Raw genomic sequence first — 9,478 nt, forward strand, 5'->3', positions numbered from 1 at the left:
CCTTCTTCCTAGTCTGTCTCAGTCTGTAAGCTGGGCTGATACCTGTGCACCATGTGCATCCTGCTGGGTTTGAAACACCAGTGGCTTAGCCTCAAGACTCACATCAACACAACACCACAGTAGGACAAACCGACAGACAAGTTTGTCTTCTTGTTGGAAACCTCTCGTACCTCCCTTCCCTGGGTCCCTGAGACTGACTCCTCTTGTGTCCCGGTTTCTGGGCCTTTTAATCCCTTTTCTCCTGCTCTCCCGCCCTGCTCCTTTGGGCATGCCTGAGTCCTCTCTCCTTACCTGGATCCCTGAGGCTGACTGCTCCTCTGTCCGGGTTCCTGGCTTTTAATCCCCTTTCTCCCAATTTCCCACCCTGCTGTTTTGGGCGAGCCTGGGTTCTCTCTCCTCACCTGGATCCCTGCAGCTGACTGCTCCTCTGGCTGGGTTCTGGACAAATCTAGAATATAAATACCCAAACTAAAAACCAAACCCACAGCCATTGAGTCAATTTTGACTCATAGTGACCCCCTTAGGGTTTTCAAGGCTGTAAAACTTTACAGAAGCAGGATGTCTCATCTTTCTCCCTTGGTGCAGCCGGTAGGTTTGAACCTCTGACCTTTTGGTTAGCAGCCCAAAGCTTTAACCACAGCTCCAGGAAAGCTTCTTAGAATGTAAACTCAGAATTATTAATTCCCAATCTTTATTACTGAATATAACATCTTAATTTGGTGTTCTTGATTCTTAGCCTAGGACATTTTCAAGGATTGTTGTTGTTGTTGTTGTTGTTTGCCGTCGAGTCGGCCCCAACTCATAGCGACCCCTCCTTGGGTTTCTGAGGCAGTATCACTACGGAAGTAGGATTGCCCAACCTTCCTTCTGAGGAGTGGCTGGTGGGTTTGAACAGCCAGCCTTCTGGTTAGTAGTCAACTGCTTTAGCCACTATGCTACCAGAGCTCCATGTCAGCTTGTAGTAGCTGGCAATTCTTCCAGTCCCTGGGCTTTTGCTGTGTGTGTCATCTTTGTATGGTGTCTTCCCTCTGTGTGTGTCCCTGTTTATTCTGCCTTTTTTTTTTTTAATAATTCAGAAGTGTTTACTTTTAGGACCTACCCTATACTGTCATAATCTAGTTAACATAACAAAAGAAAACCTCCCATTTCTAAACAGAATCATCTTTACAAGCACAGGTGTGGGGTTTTATGACATATCTTTGAGGAACACAGTTCAATCTTCAATATATGGTCTAATTCCCAGCAATTTCATAGATTTAACCTAATATTAAAGCACTAGAAACACTGTAGACATCAATTTAACAAACATTTATTGATGGGCTTATTGTATGTCTATTATTGTTGTTAGTCCAGGTTCTTTAGAGAAATAGAAACAGTGATACATATATATATATATATATATATATATATATATATATATGGGAGCTCTGGTAGCATAGTACCTAAGGCACTTGACTGCTAACCAGAAGGCTGGTGGTTCAAACCCGTCAGTCACTCCTTGGAAGGAAGAAAGGTTGGGCAATCTACTTCTGTAGTGATACTGCCTCGGAAACCCAAGGAGGGGTCACTATGAGTTGGATCCACCGACTCAATGACAGTGAGTTTGGTTTGTTAGATACACACACACACACACACACATTGTTGTTGTTGTTATATGGTGATACCACCTTGAAAACCCAAAGAGGGGTCGCTATGAGTCAAATTGACTCAATGACAGTGAGTTTGTTTTTTGTTTAACTCTACCACTTGTCTGTAAATTTGTCATACTATGGTGGCTTACATGTTCCTGTGATATTGGAAGGTGATCACTGGTATTTTAAATCCCAGCAGGCCCACCCAGGGTGGAAAGTTTTCAGCAGAGCTTCCAGACTAAGATAGATTAGGAAGAAAGAAGAGGTGGTTCACTTCTGAAAAAACTTAGCCACTGAAAACCTTATGAATAGCAGTGAGCCATTGTCTGATATAGTGCCAGAAGATGAGCACCCTCAGGTTGGAAGACACCCAAAATATGACTGGGGAAGAGTTGCCTCCTCAAAGTAGAGTTGACCTTAATGAAGTAGATGGAGTGAAGCTTTTGGGACATTCAGTTGCTGATGTGGCAAGACTCAAAATGGGAAGAAATAGCTGCAAACATCCCTTAATAATCAGAACATGGAATGTACTAAGTACAAATTTAGGAACACTTTAAGTTGTCAAAAATGAAATGGAATGGCTAAAGATCAGTATCCTAAGCCTTTGTGAGAGGAACTGGACTGGTATTGGCCATTTTTAATCAGCAATCATGATCTACTATGCCGGGAATGACAAATTGAAGAGGAATGGCATCACATTCATCATCAGAAAGAACACTTCAACAACTATCCTGAAGTACAATGTAGTCAATCATAGGATAATATCCATATGCCTACAAGAAAGACCCATTAATACTACTATGATTCAAATTTATGCTACCAACAACTAAAGCCATAGATGAAGAAATTGAAGATTTTTACCAACTTCTATAGTCTGAAATTGACCAAACATGCAATCAAGATGCATTGATAATTCCTGATTATTGGAATGCAAAAGTTCATCAGTAGTTGGAAAATATAGCCTAGGGGATAGAAATGATGCCAGAGATGGCATGATAGAATTTTCTAAGACCAATGACTTATTCATTGCAAATACATTTTTTAAACAATATAAAGGGTGACTATATATGTGGACCTCACCAGATGGAATATACAGGGATCAAATTCACTATATGTGGTGGTTATGTTTTTGTGTCAACTTGGCTTGGCCTGTTTGAGTGGCTGGGCAGCTGGTGGTAGTTATTCCCCATGATAAGAATAGCAATCAGCTCCATGGTGGGATCTACCACAAGCAGCTGAGTAGCTGCCTTTGGGTATATGGCTTGCTTCCTGTATATAAGCAACAGCTTTAGGAATGATCTCTAGCCTATGGCACACTTGGACCCTGCATGTAGCTGTGTCATTGCTCAGCAGCCTGCTATGCTCTCCTAACCTTGGGACTTACAATAGACTTACATTAATAGCCTGCCATGTGGTTTGGTAATATCGGAACTGTGCCTTTTTACTTGTCAATCTTGGGACTTCTCAGCCTCAGCAGCCAGCAGCTGTCTGCGTGAAGAAATGCCTCTAGCTCCAGTGGGCCAGGAACAGGAGGCAGAGCTGGACCCCAAGGTTGAGGGGCTTTCACCCAGCCCCTAGAGCCTGGCACTTTGAACTTGGACTTAAAGCTTCCAAATGGTAAGAATAAACTCTTGTTTGTTAAAGCCATCCATTTGTGGTATATATATTCTTGACAGATTGGCACTAGGTAATCAGAACACTCTATCTGTGGAAAGGACAATGAAGATGCTAAATATTATCAGTCAGAAGAAAACCAAGGGCTGATTATGGAACAATAATATCAATTGCTCATATACAAGTTTAAGTTGAAACTAAATAAAATTAAAACTAGTCCACGAAATCCAAAATATGACCTTGAGTACATCTCACCTGAATTTAGAGATCATCTGAAGAATAGATTTGATGCCCTGAACACAAATGACCAAAGACCAGCTGAGTTGTGGGATGACATCATGAGCATCATACATGAAGAAAACAAAAGGTAATTAAAAAGGCAGGAAAGGAAGAAAAGACCAAAATGGATGTCAGGAGATACTCTAACACTTGTTCTTGAATGAGAGTCACTAAAGAGAATGGATGAAATGATGAAATAAAAGATCTGAACAGAAAATTTCAAAGGGTAGCTCAGGAAGACAAAATAACGTTATGATGAAGTATGCAAAGATCTGGAGTTAGAAAGTCAAAAAGGAAGAACAAGTTTGGCATTTCTCAAGGTGAAAGAATTGAAGAAAAAATTCAAGCCTTAGATTGCAATACTGGAAGGATTCTGTGGGCAAAATATTGAACAATACATCAAAAGAAACATCAAAAGAAGATGGAAAGAATGCACAGAGTCAGTGTACCAAAACAAATTTTGTACCAAAATCAACTATTTCAGTAGGTATCATACGATCAAAAAATGATGGTACTGAAGGAAGAAATCCAAGCTGCACTGAGGGAACTGGTGAAAAACAAGGTTTCAGGAAGTGATGGAATACTCATTAAGATGTTTCAACAAAAAGATGCAGTGCTGGAGGTGCTTACTCATTTATGCCAAGAAAATTGGAAGACAGCTACCTGGCTAACCGACTAGAAGAGATTCATATTTGTGCCCATTCCAAGGAAAGGTCATCCAACAGAATGGGGAAATTATTGAACAATATCATTAGTATCACATACAAATAAAATTTTGCTGAAGATAATTCAATTGCTCATGAATCTTGGCTGAAGGCAAAGAATACCAGAAAGCTGTGTACCTGTGTTTTATTGACTACACAAAGGCATTTGACTGTAACAAAGTATGGATGATATGAAGAATTGGAATTCCAGAACACTTAATTATGCTCATGAGGCACATGTACATAGACCAAGAGGCAGTTATTTGAACAAAATAAGTGGATATCACATGGTTTAAAATCAGGAAACGTGTGTGACAGAGCTGCATCATTTCTCCATACTTATTCAAACTGTATGCTGAACAAATAATTGGAAAAGTTGGACTATATGAAGAACTCAGAATCAGGATTGGAAGAAGACTCATTAACAACCAATAATATGCAGATGACACAACTCTGCTTGCTGAAATTGAAGATGACTTGACACACTTACTGATGAAGACTAAAGACTGGAATATGGGTTACACCTCAACATAGAGTAAATAAAAATCTTCACAAATGAAACAACAAGCAATATAAAGATAAATGGAGAAAAGATTAAAGTTGTCAAGGATTTCATTTTACTTGGATCCACAATGACCATGAAAGCAACAGTCAAGAAATCAGAGGACATATTGCATTGGGCAAATCTGCTGTAAAGATGTCACTTTGAATTCTAAGGTATGTCTGACGCAAGCCATTGTCTTTTTTATAGCCACATGTGCATGTGAAAGCTGGACAATGACTAAGGAAGACTCCAGGAGAATTGATACATTTGAATTTGGTGTTGGTGAAGAGTTTTGAATATACCATGGACTGCCAGAAAAACAAATTTGTCTCAGAAGAAGTGCAGCTGAATGCTCTCTAGAAGCGAGAATGGCCAGACTTCTCTCTTGTACTTTGGTCATGTTATCGGGAGGGACCAATCCTTGGAGAAGAATATCATCCTTAGTAAAGTCAGCTTAAAAGGGGAAGAGCCTCAATGAGATGTATTGTTATAGTGGCTGAAACATAGATTATGGGACCAAGTAAAATGAAATCCTGCAATGATGGGCCTAAGCATAGCAAGGATTGTGAGGATGACACAATGACTAGCGGTGTTTTGTTCTGTTGTACATAGGGTTGCTGTTAGTCAAAACTGACTCAAAGACACCTGAAACATACATGTGAGAGAGAGAGAGAGAGAGATTTACTTCAATGGACTGGCTCACAAAATTGTGGTGGCTAACAAGTCCCAAATCTGTAGGTCAGGTTATAGGCTGGAGATGCAAGCTGGCTCACGGGTCTGTGGGTGCTGCCAAGTACACAATCTGTAGATAATGTGGCAAGTTGGAGACTCTTACACTTTACAACCCAAGACTGCAGAGTAAAGAGAAATACAGAGTCCTGTCAAAATGTTTATTTATAGTCTGGAGACAGACCACACCATAAGGAAATTCTCTTTTCAACAGATTGATTGTTTGCAATACATTAGATTGCATTATAGAACAATAGCTAGACTAGTGTTTGGCCAAACCACTGGGAACCATAGCCTAACAATGTTGACACAGAAAATTAACCACCACAACTGTGTACCAGGCACTATGTAAGATTAAAGATAATATTGTGAGTAATGTAAAGATAATATTAAGCTTAATGAATTCACAATAATGACAGTGAATGAATGATTTCTTGGGTTTTTGTGGTTTGACATCTCTTTTTTTCCCACAGGATCACAACACTTTGAGGCAGACATCTAATCTTTCACTTACTTTTTGTTATTTAGTAGAATAATTTTTTTGTTTAGTAGAATGCTTTGCACATGGTTTGTTGTTGCTGTTATGTGCCCTCAAGCCAGACCTGACTCAGAGCGACCCCTCCTTGGGTTTCCGAGGTGGTATCACTACGGAAGTAGATTGCCAACCTTCCTTCCAAGGAGTGGCTGGTGGGTTTGAATCTCCAGCCATCTGGTTAGCAGTCAGATGCCTTAGGCACTATGCTACCACATGGTAGACTATATAAATACTGTCCTGGATTGAATTGTGTCCCCCTAAAATATGTGTCAACTTGGCTAGAGCATGATTCTCAGTGGTTTGGCAGTTTTGTAATGAGGTACTCATGCCCTGTGATGTGATCTGATGTGATCAACCAATCTGTTGTAAGGGGATTAGAGTGAGATGCAACACCTTTACTCAGGTCATACCCCTGATCCAGTCGATGAAAGGGGAATTTCCCTGGGTGGGTGGCGGTTGTGGCCTGCATCACCTTTTTAATCTTAGAAGAGATTAAAGAAGAGAGAAGTGAGCAGAGGGATATGGACCTACTACTGCCAAGAAAGAAGAATAGGGAGTGGAGTGTGTCCTCTGGCCTCAAGATCCCTGGTCTGAGAACCTCCTAGACCCAAGGGAAGATTGAAGGCAAGAGACATGACTATCTCAAAGGACTGAATGGCCCACAGATGCTGAAAAGGAGACAAGGATCTTCCTCCCAAACTGTGAGCTGACAGAAAGAGAAAGCCTTCCCCTAGAGCTAGTCCCATAGACTTCTACCTTCCTAAATTGTGAGAGAATAAATTTCTGGTTTTTTAAAGCCATCCATTTGTGGTATTTGTGTTATAGCAGCATTATACTTCATAAAACAAAATAAAACAAATACACTTCATAAAAAGTGCTTTTGTAGGTTACATTCTGATGGAATACAATTAAAAAAATAAACAGCACCTTCTATACCAAAACTAATCAAACACTGCCATCGAGTTGTTTCCAACTCATAGTGACCCCTCCTTGACTTTCCAAGGCAGCACGTCCAAAGAAGTAGATTGCCTAATCTTCCTTCTGAGGAGTGGTTGGTGGCTTTGAACTGCCAGCCCTCTGGTTAGCAGTCAGATGCCTTAGGCAATATACCACCAGAGCTCCCTTCTATAGCAAGCAGCAAAAAGCCAGTCTCCCTCCCCAAAGGAAATGAGCAATTATATAGTAGTTATATTGGGATCATCTTTGCCTATTTTTTAACCTGGTTGTTTTATTCTTATTATTGAATTTTAAGAGTTTATATGTTCTAAAGCCTCTGGGTGGCACAAATTATTTGCAGTTAACTACTCACCTAAAGGTTGGTTGCCCGAACCCATTCAGTGGTGTTAAGAAAGGCCTGGCAACATGCTCCCATAAAGATTACAGCCAAGAAAACCCTATGGAGCGGTTCTACTCTGTAACACCTGGGGTCTCCATGAGTTTGAATGATTTTTTTTCCTGGTTTTATATATTTTGGATGAAAATCTTTGAAGAAATATGACTTAAAAATATTATTTTCCTGACTGTGGCTTATCTTTTAATTCTTGTAACTGTGTCTTTTGCAGAATAAAATTTTAAATTTTAATAAATTCTAATGTATCAGTTTTTCTTTCATGGATCATACATTCAGTGTTACACCTAAAAACTCTTTACTGAAATCAAGATCACAATGCTTTTTGACTGTTTTCTTTGGTAAGCTTTATATTATCATCATTTTGCCTCTGATCTGTTTTGAGTTAATTTGTGTCTGGGCTGAGGTGTGGATTCAGGTTCATTTTACTTACTTACTTTTTTCCAAATGGATATCCAATTTTTCCAGCATCATTTGTTGAAAAATTATCATTTCTGTACTGAATTATCTTTTTACCTTTGTCAAAGATCTTTTACCTATATATGTATACATTTCTACTCTATTCCATTGACTTCTATTTTCTGTCCTTTCATCAATTCCATACTGCTTTGATACTCTAGCTTTAGAATACATTTCAAGCACTTTTTGAAATTGCGTAGTATGAGTCCTCTGATTTTCTTTCTTTAACTGTTTTTCCCAAATTGTTTTGTCCATTTTTGTTCCCTTGTTTTTCCATGTAAATTTTAGAATCTTATTTATAAATGCAAATTTATAAAGCAGCCTGCTGGGAGATTGGTTGGGATTGTGTTGGTGCTATAGATCAAATTTGGGAATAATTTACTTCTTAACAATATTGAATCATTCGATCCATGAATACAAAACCACTCTTTTTCAAAGTATTGGCACCAGGAGCTCTAGTAGCATAGTGCCTAAGGCACTTGACTGCTAACCACCAGCCACTCCTCAGAAGGAAGATGGGGCACTCTACTTCCATAGTGACACTGCCTCGGCAACCCAAGGAGGGGTTGCTATGAGTCCAGTCTGACTCGATGGCACACAACAACAACAACAACATAGCATCTATTAGTTAAAAAGCAGGTCAGGGTAATAGCCTTCTCCTTCTTAATCTCATTACCCTCTTTATGTTACAATGGGAGCAAGTTTCAGAACAAGTGTTACAACATAAGCAATAATTATCAAGTACACATAGAAGTATACAATCTAGTCTTTGAATCTGTCCTTAAAGTCCCTTTGGCTTATATATTGCAACCTTTTCTTTGTCTCTCTCTTTTTTTTTTTTTTTTTAAAGTATAAGGGATGGCTGGGAGGAGGCAGCCACTGGCTCTTTCACAGGAACTGGTAGGGATGGCTAGGAGGCAGTGGCAGATGGATTTTGGAGGGCCAGAACTGGTAAGGAAGTGGAGCAGCTTGGAACAGCTAAGGGAGACAAACTCGTCTGTCAGTTTGTCATCCTGTGGTGGCTTGTGTGTTGCTTTGAGGCTGGAAGCTGTGCCAACAGTGTTTCAAGTACCAACAGTGTTAGCCATGGTGAACAGGTTTCAGCGGCGCTTCCAGCCTAAGACAGACTTGGAAGAAGGAAGAGGTCATCTACTTCTCAAAGAATTGGCCAGTGAAAACCTTATGAATAGTGGTGAAACAAAGTCTGATATATTACTGAAATATAGCCCTGAAACATTGTTTGACATAGTACAGAGGATGAACCCCTCAAGTCTGAAGGTACTCAAAATATGACTAGGACAGAGCTGCCTCCTCAGAATAGAGCCAACCTTGAGATGTGGATGGAGTCAAGCTTTCAGGACCTCCTTTTGCTGATGTGGAACAACTCAAGATAAGAAGAAACAGCTGCAAATACCCACCAATAATTAGAATATGGAATGTATGAAATATGAATCTAGGAAAATAGGAAATTGTCAAAAATGAAATGGAACACATAAAGATCGATATCCTAGGCCTTAGTGAGCTGAAATGGACTGTTTTTGGCCATTTTGAATCAGACAACCATATGATCTACTATGCTGGGAATGACAAATTGAAGAGGAATGGAATGACATTCATTGTCACAAAGAATGTTTC

Source organism: Orycteropus afer, unplaced genomic scaffold, assembly GCF_000298275.1.
Source record: "Orycteropus afer afer isolate SDZICR_OR568_19922 unplaced genomic scaffold, OryAfe1.0 scaffold00017, whole genome shotgun sequence".
Classification (NCBI taxonomy): Eukaryota; Metazoa; Chordata; class Mammalia; order Tubulidentata; family Orycteropodidae; genus Orycteropus; species Orycteropus afer.